Source organism: Gorilla gorilla, chromosome 6, assembly GCF_029281585.2.
Source record: "Gorilla gorilla gorilla isolate KB3781 chromosome 6, NHGRI_mGorGor1-v2.1_pri, whole genome shotgun sequence".
Classification (NCBI taxonomy): domain Eukaryota; kingdom Metazoa; phylum Chordata; class Mammalia; order Primates; family Hominidae; genus Gorilla; species Gorilla gorilla.
In genome coordinates this window covers 134,054,978-134,068,666 of record NC_073230.2, presented here as the reverse complement: position 1 = coordinate 134,068,666, position 13,689 = coordinate 134,054,978, and the positions used below count along the sequence as shown (strand labels likewise).

The 13,689-nt window shown below is 38.5% G+C and overlaps 1 long non-coding RNA gene and 1 pseudogene across 3 annotated transcripts in view; both read right to left on the bottom strand.

The window, feature by feature from the left end:
• The window catches only part of LOC101124486 (uncharacterized), a 248,938-nt gene that overhangs the window by 137,963 nt on the left and 97,286 nt on the right, over positions 1-13,689 (bottom strand). The gene's annotated exons all lie outside the window — the stretch shown is intronic.
• Positions 40-1,883, bottom strand: LOC101153973 (elongation factor 1-gamma-like; annotated as a pseudogene).

The window sequence follows — 13,689 nt, the reverse complement described above, 5'->3', positions numbered from 1 at the left end:
AGGGGTAGGTGCAAGCAGGTAGGCGTTGGCAAGAGACGTTCACTTGAAGATCTTGCCCCGATTGAAGGCTTGGCCAACACGCTGGAAGGCCCCCTCCCAGGAAAAGTACTCTCGAACCAGCATCTACGTCTCCTCACTGCCAGTATCCAGTTTCCGCCATGTGTATGATTCATAGTCCACCTGCCAGTTTGGACTCAGCAGAAAGGCAAGCTCCTGGCCTCAGAAGACCCAGGCTCTAGAAATGGAGCTGCTACTGTTGGTTCCAAAGAGGATGACACTGGTGAAGGCATTCTTCCTCAACTTGTCCAGTCGCTGGAACATTCCAGTGATGAGATTGCAGCTCATGGAGAGCTGAGTGAGTTCTTCAGGGATGCGATACTCTGAGTATCACAGGGACCAGCCATCCTCATCAAAGTGCCCCCAGAAATATGGCAGTGCCACAAGGAGTGTGTCCTTGTCGGAGTCCTTGCCACTTAAATTCATCCAACACAGCCGGGTGCGGCGGCTCACACCTGTAATCCCAGCACTTTGGGAGGCCAAGGCTGGTGAATCACAAGGTCAGGAGTTCGAGACCAGCCTCACCAATATGGTGAAACCCCGTCTCTACTAAAAATACAAAACATTCGCTGGGCGTAGTGGCGGGCAACTGTAATCCCAGCTACTCAGGAGGCTGAGGCAGGAGAATCGCTTGAACCGGGGAGGTGGAGGTTGCCTTGAGCCGAGATCACACCACTCACTGTACTCCAGCCCGGGCGACAGAGTGAGACTCCGCCTCAATCAATCAATCAATCAATATAAAATAAAAATTCACCCAACACAAAGGTACTCTTGGGCAGGTGATCGGAGGGATCCTTGGCCTTAGGCTCAGCGGCCAGCGCCTGCTTACATTCATCCATCTCCTCCTCTGGAGCAGGGGCAGCTGCCTTTTTCTCCTCCTTCCACTCAGCCTGGGGCTCTGCTGCTCTTCCTGTGAACCCTGCTTTTTCCGCGGGGTGTCCTTTTTAGGTTGGCTCTCGGCAAACTTTTTAGCATCAAACTGGGCCATCTTCTCACACAGTTTCACTTCCCCCAAGACAGCCCAGAACTGAGACTGGTTAATGCAGGTGAGGAATCAGCGGTTATAATATATATAATAAATATATTATATATTATATTACTTTAATATTTTACAATATATTACAAAATATTTTACATATTATATATAATATATAAATTATATATAGATATAATAATGTATATTTTACATATAAATTATATATGGATATATAACATATATTTTATATATAAATTATATAATAATGATATATATTATAAATACAATAAAATATATTACAAAATTAGAAAGGCTTGGTGGAAAGAAGGTTCTATGACCTGCTTATAGAGCCACAACAGGGTGCAGACGACTCTGATAACAGCCAGTCACTCATTCGCCCACCAGAAAAGTCCTCATCTTCAAGTAAGCGTCCAGCAGCCCCAGAATTCGCCTCACTTCCTCCTTTGCATTCTGAATGGCCTGCTTGTTGTGGTGCATGATGCCCATGATGCGGAACACCCAGGCACTGGCTGGGGGCACTCTACCACTATCAGCAAAGCTCACCCACTGCGCCACCTAGGCTGCTGCTTCGGGTGTACTTCCCCGCAGCTCCTCATTGCTCACATACGGCATTGCTGTCAAACACACAGAACCCACCGTCACCCTCAAATGCTGGAAACTTGCTGGCAGGAAATTTGCGGAGAAATTCAGGAGTGCAGTTGATTTGGCCAAAGTGCAAGTGGGGTGGTGCGGACAGCACATGAACCTGAGCCCCGCTGTACTGAGCAGCAATGAGGGCCTTGAAAGCCCTCCAGTTTTCAGGATATGTGTACAGGGTCCCAGTCGCCATGGTGCTTCCGCAAAGAAAGGGGCGAGAAGAGATTCTTTTTGATGTTTAAGATACATACCATCTATATGTATTTAAAATATATATTCATATGCATAGAAAAGGCATGTAAAAGAAGCTCAGCAGAGGCTACTTCCCGAGAGGACTGCAGGACTTAGAATTTACAGTGAGAGGAGAATTAATATTTTACTATAAATGTTAATCTTTGTACTGTTTGAAAGGTTTACTATGTGCGTATGTCATATTGTCAGTTGAAAGAAGAGACAGAGCAAATCCTACCTACCCTGAAATGTGTGTTTTCTTCCACTTGGCAAGGAATGCCAAATAAAGGGAAGAAAGGCAAGGCCTAAATTGTCAATATCACAGTCTTGCACATGGCTAGCCCTGTTTAGCAAAGAAAGTATTTCGGATAATTTATAAACATCAAAATACGTATTTTATAAATTTTATATCTATGCCTTTGGAGAAAAATATATTACAAAACAAAGCGTAGCTTGTATCATTTTATTTGAATTATTTTACATATTGATTTACTTTAGAAAGCAATTGTGAAATGTGCTTCTACTGTAATATACGACTGTGTGCTGGTCACTTTATTAATAGAATAATTGCATTGTGCTTTTTTTTCCACATGTACTGCTACTCAAAAGTATTTCTTTGAAAACAGCACTGACTTTTTGATCCCCATAATTCAAGTCTTGTAATCATTCAACATCAAATAGGGAGCAAATCTCATCATTTTCAAAGCTACTCTGAGGTGGTATTATGAGATATCATTCTAAGATACTGTTTCACTTGTCAGAAAAACTCCCGTAAGAAAGAATTAGTCTATTTGTCTATTTCAAAAGGAGTTTTTTTAAAAAGGTGAAATCTGAAAAACAAAATAAAAAATGACGTAAGACAAGACTTGTAGTAGGATGAGCCACTGTTATTTTGCCTTCTGCTCAATCCAACTCACAAAAGAAATACTTGTTTGGCAAATGAGTAAATGGTGGTATTACTTACTGAAGTTGACTATACAACGTACTCAAACAAGGATAGTTTGAGAATAAAAGGATGTATTATCCACTATCCTCAGCAATCTAACACAGAAGCAGAAAACCAAACACCGCATGTTCTCACTTGTACGTGGGAGCTGAACAATGAGAACACATGGACACAGGGAGGGGAACATCACACACTGGGGCCTGTGGGAGGTGGGCATGGGGAAGGAGAGCATTAGAAAAAGTAGCTAATGCATGCTGGGCTTAATACCTAGGTGATGGGTTGATATGTGCGCAAACCACCATGGCACACATTTACCTATGTAACAAACCTGCATAACCTGCACATGTACCCCAGAACTTAAAAAAAAATGAAAAATTGTTAAAAAGATGCAATGCCAATAATTACTCTATGACAACAGGTGTAAGCTAAGACTGTCCCAGGCATATCAGATGGCTTTTGCTACATAGCATACTAGCCATTGGATTTAAACAACAATAATTTTTTTTTAATTTCATGATTCTATGCGTCGCTTAGGAGGATTTTGCGGCTTGGGCCTGCTTGGCTGATTTTCTGTGGGCTCATAGACAGAATGTAGGCCAGTTGGTGGCTGAATGATCTAAGATAGCTCCTGAATCATTCTAGGCTCGCAGCTCTGGCCGTTGTCAGCTAATGTGCAGCTTGTCTTATTATCCACTGGGCTGTCTCTTCCACATGATAGCCATAGCATTCTACGGGCAACAAAAGTTGAACCTAAGACCTCTTGAAGCCTGGGCTCATAACTCGTACATCTTGTACCTCATCATTTTTACTATATTTGATGTATTAAGGAAAGTTATAAGGTCAGTCCCAGATTTAAAGAGTGGAGAACTAGACTCCACCATTTGATGAGAGTTACTGAAAAGTATTGTAACTATTTTTGCAATCCAAAACTCTAGGCACACTAGAATATATGATCAGCCTTCATTTTCTGAAACTTGGAAATCTAAAAGAAGTACAGTTTCTTTCCAAATACCACAAAACAAAGGCTATGCTACTGCCCTGTGACTTCAAATACAGGTCTTAGAATTATGAAAACATCTTTGAAAGCCAGAACAGGACCTCAAAATGCTAAAAAGGTTATATAAAATGAACCCTCTGTGTTGGTAATAAAATAATCCTGTAAACCCTCCCTAAGTCATCCACATTCTCAAAATGCAGTAGGTACCTTTAAAGCCAGATATTTCAATCAGGCCTATTTACTCACAATACTGGTCAAACAGAAGGTATTTGCCTATTCTTGATCTTTTGCCCCTGGTCTCTCACGCTGCCTCTGCGGGCAGATACTCTCATAGCTCATGGATTCTTATCTTTGGAAGGGACATGTTGATCACAGTTGCAAAATTTTTCATCACAAATGGACCATTAATTAGTTCTGTGTAGCTTTGCCCATTTTTTCCTAAGGAAATTAAAAGCAGTTCAGATGGAACTCGGAGCATCACTTAAATGGGAAGGATGTGCCAAGTCCAGGGATCTTATGACGTCACAAGTTCTTAACTTCAGTGCTCTTCTGGCATTTTCATCTGCCTCCTTCGGCTCAAAATATAAGCTGTCCACTAGTCCACATGGTAACCAGGTCTTCACCTCTTCCTGCACCCAGTCAAATCTCAATGGACCAAGTTGTAAGGGGAATCTTTATGTGTTATTTTATTTATTTATTATTATTATTCATTTTGTGTTTTGTTTGTTTGGTTGTTTGTTTGTTTTGAGATGGAGTTTCACTCTTGTCTCCCAGGCTGGAGTGCAATGGTGCATTCTCAGCTCACTGCAACCTCCGCCTCCCAGGTTCAAGCGATTCTCCTGCCTCAGCCTCCTGAGTAGCTGGGATTACAGGTGGCAGCAACCACGCCCAGCTAATTTTTGTATTTTTAGTAGAGACAGGGTTTCACCAAGTTGGCCAGGCTGATCTCAAACTCCTAACCTCAAGTGATCCATCCACCTCGGCCTCCCAAAGTGCTGGGATTACAGGTGTGAGCCACCGCGCCTGGCTGAAATCTTTATTTTTAAAAGCTCCTGAAAGTATCTTGCTGAGTTATCAAGTTGGGGACACATAGATATTATCAACAAGTTTATATTTGAACCTAAATCTTTTATTTAATCTTTCTCCAAATGACATTAAGGAACCTAAACAAAGAAGCAAGAAAAAACCAAAGAACCCCATCAAAAAGTGGGCAAAGGACATGAATAGCCAATTCTCAAGCAAAGATATACAAACAGCCAACAAACATATGAAAAATTGCTCAGCATCACTAATTATCAAGGAAAAGCAAATTAAAACCAAAATGAGATACCACCTTACTCCTGCAAGAATGGCCATAATTAAAAAATCAAAAGATAATAGATGTTGGTGCAGATGTGCTGAAAAAGGAACACTTTTACACGCTGGTGGGAATGTAAATTAGTACAATCACGATGGAAAACAGTATGGAAATTCCTTAAAGAACTAAATGTAGAACTACCATTCGATCCAGCAATGCCACTACTGGGTATCTACCCAAAGAAAAAGAAGTCATTACATGAAAAAGACACATGAACAAGCATGTTTATAGCAGCAGAATTTGCGATTACAAACATATGAAACCAACCTAAATGCTCATCAACCAACAAGTGGATTAAAAAATGTGGTATGTATACACCATGGAATACTACAGAGCCATAAAACAGAATGTAATAATGGCCTTTGCAGCAACTTGGAGCTGGAGGACATTATTCTAAGTGAAGTAACTCAGGAATGGAAAACCAAACATTGTGTGTTCTCACTTATAAGTGGGAGCTAAGCCATGAGGATGTAAGGGCTTTCGGTACTTGTGGGGAAGAGTGGGAAAGGGGTCAGGGATAAGACTACGTATTGGATACGGTGTACATTGCTTAGGTGATGGGTGCACCAAAAACTCAGAAATCACTACTACAGAACTTATCCATGTAACCAAAAACCACCTGTACCCCAAAAACTATTGAAATAAAATAAAGATAAAAAACTTTGTAAAAGAAAGAAACTATAATGTATAGATTATTTTCTAAGAAGAAAGAAATTATTATTTTGGTTTCTCTGAAACACTTTTACTAGAAAAAAAAATTTCGCATCACTGACTAAAGAAATTCTTGTAGTCAAACACCTGCTTCCTGTAAATTAGAACAGTTTCTTAGGGATATAGCTGACAGATGACACTTTTATGTAGTGAACCTTCAAAACTGGTACATTATTCTCTTGAAAAGAAGGCTGAAATGTATAAAAATGAACAATAGCAACTACAGAATACATGGAAAAGAAAATTCCTGCTCAATCAGACATAAACTAATGGAGAGCAAAATCTGTGCAAAGAGCAAGATTTGCTCTTGCTTCTTCTTTCCTTTGTGTGCATCAAACACTATTAAAGTAATAATGGCGGCAACAACTATGATTATCAAATCCTCCACTAGGTGCCAGGCCTTTCACTAAGCACTTTAGTTGCATTCATCTGTTAAATCCTCAGAAAACTATTAGGTAGCAATGTTAGCCCCACTTTAAAGATAAAGAATCTGGAATGTAAAAGTGTTAAGTAACTTGTCCAAAGTCACACAGCAGATAAGAGACAGAACTGAGATTGGAACCAGGTTGTCATCCTCCAAAGCCCATAAAGGTCAACCATTGCTACAACCTACCATGCAATATGATGACTAGAGGTAGAGCAAAGGAGGAAAAGGTGACAGGATCTGAAAACATGTTCATGGTTTCTCAACCTATGCTTAGTAATAACTACAAATTTGACCTCTAACTTTTGGATTCTCCCAAAACCAATCATCAATCCACAATGCAGGTGAGTATATAATATTCAAATACCTACATGTTTAAATACATGCTTCCACTTGAAAGTGAAAGAAACATCATGTTCCATAAGTACATTCATTTTCTAATCCTTTATACTTGACATTATTAAGCTAAAGTGTGAATTTTCATTATATTTTTAGGGAGATTTTAGTTGTTCATTTTTGTTTCCATATCTTATTCAGATTTGTCAATAAGATGAACATATATTTTCTGCTAAATCAATAAAAAGTAATAGCACTCAGGGGCTGCCAACCATGTGAACAAAAGTCTCTAGCAGGAATTAACTGATAAATTCAATTGACTGGATCTCATTCAAGGGGGCAAAGAGGAAACAATGCAACTCTTCCTCTCCCACATAACATTATATGAATCTTCCTGCAAGAAAAAGAACATTTCACCAATTTGCCAAGTATTTGAGTTTTTTCACAACCAGTGTAGCAAAAGCTAGCTGTATGCATTATCCTTAATTTAAAATAATTTTATATAAATGTGATTTATGCCTCAATTGGCAGTAAATGGCAGATGTAATATATATATATATAATAATACATCTCGTATTTTTCTTTGCTTCTGATCTTATATATTTTAAATGAGAATTTTTCATTTTAAATTTCAACAGCAAATGCTTTAAGTTGTTTTGTTAGATATACATTGTTTCCAAGAAATAAAACATTTAAATATCTATTATCTTTATTTTCTCCTGAGTATTAGACACAGAGTTTCTCTCCCACTATTATATAAGATTTATATTCAATTATAGTGTTAAGAATTATCTAAATTTATTTTAGGTACAGTTTAAAAATCAAATTTTATCATTTTCTAGATACCATAAGATTCTCTTCTGGTCCAGATATTTGAAGGTATCTAGATAAAAGTCAAAGTAATAGGACTATATATTTTATGGGAGTGTGCTGTTAATTCCATAACACCTCTAGAGTCATTCTATTTGTTTATAAGACCAAAAGGGAGTGGAAAGAGAGGTACAGGACCAATTGGCTCAGCTATCATTGGTTTAGAGATCTGTGCCTATGTCTTAGTAAAGTGGTAAGTTTCATAGTGAATGCGAGCCCTACCTGAAATCCATACATGCTACCTATATCTGAAGAGAGGGCAAAACCAGAGGTGAGGATCTGCATGGTAGGAAGATTAGATGGGTCCCAACAAAACTCACAGAGGATGTCATTTTTCATCCAAATGCTATGTTTAAATCAGTTCCTAATAACTGTTAGTAGAAAAAGATAAAAGTGTATCTTTTTCCTTCAAACAACTTGATAAAACCCCATATTAACATCCAAACAGAGTTTCAGGTATGTCAGGAAGCCCACTTTAAAGAAATACATAAGAAGCAGATCTTCATTCAGTCCATTTGGACCACAAGGCCTAAGAATTCCCTTTGTGGGGCTGAAATAACTAAGACGAGCTGTCTACATTAATCAAACTACATAAGAAATGGGCAAGAGTCTACTATGTGCTGTGTAAAGACAGACACTGACAATCGAAGATAGGGAGTTTTAATGAGGAGACTTAATTAAGATACACATCATCTTCAGAAATATGAGTCTTTAATTTTCAGAAAATCACTGCCAACCTTAGCTAATCTGTGCTAATTAGCAAAGACTGGGAATTCAGAAAATCAGGCTCTTAGGGAAAGGTGTGCTAAAGAGAGACTTTACAGAGCACTACCCAGATAGTATACTGTTGTAACTCTGATCCTATCATAGAGACTTTTGTAGATTTTGGCAGGAACAGAATTTTAAATATACCTGGCTAAATTGCCCATGAAGCACATTGTTCCCTAAACATCCTGACACTTGGGAATCTCAAGAACACCAGAGACAAGGACTCATTATGCTCTGTGGCTGTTCTACCAATTGTTGAATAGCTCAATTTAATTGAAAGTATAGTCTTAGGCTAAGCCAAATCTGTCTCTTTGAAGTTTTCATTTACCGTTTAACTCTTACTCTCTGAAATTATGCAGATGAAAACTAACCCACGTTTCCATGTCTCTCTCTGTTAGATTTTCTCTTTTCCAACAGAATTCTCTGTTTTTTCCATTGTTTTTTGATAACTCCATTACAGAGGCAGCCTCCTGGAAGAAACCCAGTTGCTGTCCTTCTTAAAAGTTGGTGCCTCAAAGTGTGATCTACTCAATGTGTCATATAGGAGAACTTTGCCTCTGGTCCTCTGGACAATTAAATTCTTTAACTGCTACCTAAGTTTGCATTAACATTTTGGCAGTTACAGCATGCTATTGGCTGGTTTTGAACTTGCAATCAAAAAACACCTGTCTTTTTTTATGAACAACTGTTGAGCTAGGTTCCTCTATATTTTGTGCTTCAGCAGTTGATTTTTAATTTAAGTCCAAATTTATTTAGTCTCTATTAAACAAATGATCAATGTCCACTTGCAGAAAAGTTAGAAAATATGGCAAGATAAGCAAGATGAGCAAGCATAAAAATTAAGTATAAATCATTGCTATATTCCCAACATTTGAAGATAACCACTCTTAACATTTTGATACATACTTATCAATATGTTTTTCTGTGCATACACACAATGGCTGTTGGGTATTTATGTGTATTTTTGTGCACACATACATGGAATGTAATTATTTATACTCTTATGTACTTGTCATTTTCTGTAAATGCTATAAAAATATTAGTATATATTTTCATTTAAAATTGCCTCAAGAATTTCATTTTTACATGTGTTATTATTTCATTTACTATGGCTGTGTAATAAACCACTACAAAATATAGTGACTTAACAACATTTATTTTGCTCATAATTCTGCAATTTCGCAGACTCAGCAACTTGTCTCTGTTCTATTAAACTAGCTGTAGTGGCTTAAAGAGTGGAGGCTTGAATCAGTTGTGAAATCTACAGTGGCAACATTATTCCCCATCTTCCCTTTTCTCTAGTGGAACCCTAGTGCTTCTCTTGTAGCCTTAAAAACTTTAAAAAAAAAATAGAATGGAGGATGAAATCATCTGAAATCTCTCGTATTACTAGCAGATGTTAGCTATTAGCAGGAACCTAAGCTAGGGATGTCTGTTACAACACTTACTTGTGACCTTGCCACATCACCTGGGACTTCTTAAACATGGTAGCTGGGTTTCAAAGGAGAAATACCCCAAAAAAGAGAGAGCCAAGCAGAAGTCATGTTGCCTTTTTTGACGAACTTTAAAATCACCCTACGTCACTTTCATTATAGTCTATTCATTGAGGGAGTCACAAAGTCTTGCCTGGGTTCAAGGGGAAGAAAAATAGACTCAAACTCTAAATGGGAGTGTGGTAAGGTTGAGGTTGCACATATGAGACTGAAAATACTGTGATGGCTAGTTTTGGAAAATATTGTCGCTGCAGCTGTAACTCATTTATGCTACTTAATATTGTTTAAAATTTTTACCTTTAGAAAAAATACTGCAAAGCAGTCTCTACATGTCTGAGTATTTGTGCAATTATTTCCTTGGGATACATTCTGAAAACAGTGATTACAGGGTGAAAATTTACACACATTTTTAAGGCTTTTGACAGATACCGGCAACTTGTCATTCAGAAACAACGGAAATTTCTATCCCAGTCATAAGCCTATGAACAAAAAGTCCCATTTCCCAGCTACCATTTAAACACTAGCTATTATTAGACTTGTTAATATTAGCCAGTCCTATCTTATTGTTATTTACTTTTTAATTTCTTTTAGTACTAGTATATTTGAATATTTTTATATGTCTATTAGTAATTTGTATTTCTTCTTTAGAAGTTGTTTTCATTCAATTTCCTACAATATGTACTCTCTGAGACTTATATCTTTATCTTTGAACATATCTCATGGATATAACTCCTAAGTATTTTATAATTTAGATTATTATTGTTAATGAGCTACATTTTTCATAGTAGGTTATATTTGTTTCTTGATAGTACATAGGAAAACTATTATTTTTAACAATTCTTTCTTATCCAGCCCCTCACTGAATTATTTCAAATCTAATTGTTTTCATTTTGAATCCTCTGTGTCCTATATATGCAATCAAATTATCTACACCAAATATATTAATAACATTGTCTTCACTTTCCCAGTATTCAGATAATTTATACATTATGTTAGAATGTTTACAATATATATTTTAGTCTGAATATCTAAAGCAATGCTAAATAATAATGAAGATAATACACTTCTACTTTTATTTTTTAATTCATGAGTTAATGAGAATGCAGCTAGAATTTCACCTGTGCAAAATAAAAATTCTTACTGTGCTCATTTCCTTCTGTTCTTCATAAGTTTTTCTTCTATTCCCAGATTATTAACCATAAATACCATTTTAATTTCTTTGACATATGATTCACAAACCATATCATTCTCTTTTGAAGTATACAATTAAATGGTTTTAGTATAGTTTGGTACAAAAGTAATTACAGTTTTTGCCATTTAGAGTGAAACTGTGAAACTGATTCCATTAAGACTCCTTTTCTTTATAAATTACCCAGTCTCAGGTATATCTTAATCAGCAGTGTGAAAACAGACTAATACAGTCTCTAAAGTTGGAAATACTGGACTGAATTAAATGATAAAGTATTTATGCGAAATGTTCAGAGTAGACAAATTACTTTTAATGGCAAAAACCATAATTACTCTTGCACCAACCTAATATATTGACAAAGTTGTGCAACCATCACCATTATCTACTTCCAAGACATTTTTGTCACTACAAAAATAAACCATTAATTGGTAGTCACTTCCCATTCCCCACATCCCTCACCCCTTAGCAATCTGTAATCTACTTTCTATGTGTATGGATTTGTCTATTCTGGATGTTTCATATAAATACTTCCTCACTTAATTCAGTCCAGTATTTCCCACTTTATAGGCTGTATTAGTCCATTTTCATACTGCTGGTTAAGATATATCTGAGACTGGATAATTTATAAAGAAAAAGAGTCTTGTTTGACTCACAGTTTCACGTGGCTGGAGAGGCCTCACAATCATGGCAGAAGGTGAAAGGCATGTCTTACATGGTAGCAGGCAAGACAGAATGACAGCCAAGCAAAGGGGGAAACCCCTTATAAAATCATCAGATCTCATGAGACTTATTCACTACCACGAGAACAGTATGGAGAAAACTGCCCCCATGATTAAATTATCTCACACTGGGTCCCTCCCACAACATATGGAGATCATGGGAGCTAAAATTCAAGATGACATTTGAGTGGGGACACAACAAAACCATATCATTCCACCCTGGTTCCTACCAAATTTCATGTCCTCACATTTCAAAACAAATCATGCCTTGCCAACAGTCCCCCAAAGTCTTAACTCATTTCAGCATTAACTCAAAAGTCCACAGTCTAAAGTCTCATCTGAGACAAAGCAAGTCCCTTCTGCCTATAAGCCTGTAAAATCAAAAGCATGTTAGTTACTTCCTAGATGCAATGGGGGTGCACACATTGGATAAATATAGCCATTCCAAATGGGAGAAACTGGCTAAAATGAAGGGGCTAAAGGCCCCATGCAAGTGTGAAATCTACCAGGGCAGTCAAATCTTAAAGCTTCAAAATGATCTCCTTTGACTTCATGTTTCACATCCAGGTCATGCTGATATACGAGGTAGGTTCCCGTGGTCTTGGGCATCTCTGCCCCTGGGGCTTTACAGTCTCCCTTCCAGCTGCTTTGAGTGTCTGCACCTTTTCCAGGTGCACAGTACAAGCTGTCAGTGGATCTACCATTCTGGGGTCTGGAGGACCATGGCTCTCTTCTCATAGCTCCACTAGGCAGTGACCCAGTGGGGACTTTGTGAGGGCATCAACCCCACATTTCCCTTCCGCATTGCTCTAGCAGATGTTCTCCATGAGGGCCCTGCCCCTGCAGCAAACTTCTTCCTAGATATCCAGGTGTTCCCATACAGCCTCTAAAATCTAGGCGAAGGTTCCCAAACCTCAATTCTTGACTTCTATGCACCTGCAGGCTCAACACCACATGGAAGCTGTCAAGGCTTAGGGCTTGCACCCTATGAAGCCACAGTGCGAACTGTATCTTTACTCCTTCTAGCCATGGTTAGAATGGCTGGGACACAGGGCACCAAGTCCTTAAGCTGCACATAGCAGGGGGGCCCTGGGCCCAGCCCATGAAACCATTTTTCCCTCCTAGGCCTCTGGGCTTGTGAGGGGAGGGGCTGCTGCAAAGGTCTCTGACATGCCCTTTGAGGAGACATTTTCCCCATTGTCTTAATGATTAACATGCAGCTGGTCGGGCGCGGTGGCTCACGCCTGTAATCCCAGCACTTTGGGAGGCTGAGGCAGGCGGATCATGAGGTCGGGAGATCGAGACCATCCTGGCTAACGTGGTGAAACCCTGTCTCTACTAAAAATACAAAAAATTAGCCGGGCGTGGTGGCAGGCGCCTGTAGTCCCAGCTACTCAGGAGGCTAAGGCAGGAGACTAGCACAAACCCAGGAGGCAGAGTTTGCAGTGAGCCAAGATTGCGCCACTGCACTCCAGCCTGGGTGACAGAGCAAGACTCCATCACAAACAAACAAACAAACAAAATGCGACTTCTCATTAGTTATGCAAATTTCTGCAGTAGGCTTGGATTTCTCCTCAGAAAATGGGTTTTTATCTTCTATCATATCATCAGGCTGCAAATTTCCCAAACTTTCATGCTCTGTTTCCCTTTTAAAATTGAATGCTTTTGTTACCTTTTGAATGCTTGGCTGCTTAGAAATTTCTTCTGCCAGATACCCTAAATCATCTCTCTCAAGTTCAAAGTTCTACAGATCTCTAGGGTAGGGGCAAAATGCCACCAATCTCTTTGCTAAAGCATAGCAAGAGTCACCTTTACTCCAATTCCCAACAAGTTCCTCATTTCCATCTGAGACCACCTCAGCCTGCATTTCATTGTCTATATTATTATCAGCATTTTGTTCAAGCCATTCAACAAGTCTCTAGGAATTTCCAAAGTTTCCTACATTTTCCTGTCTTCCT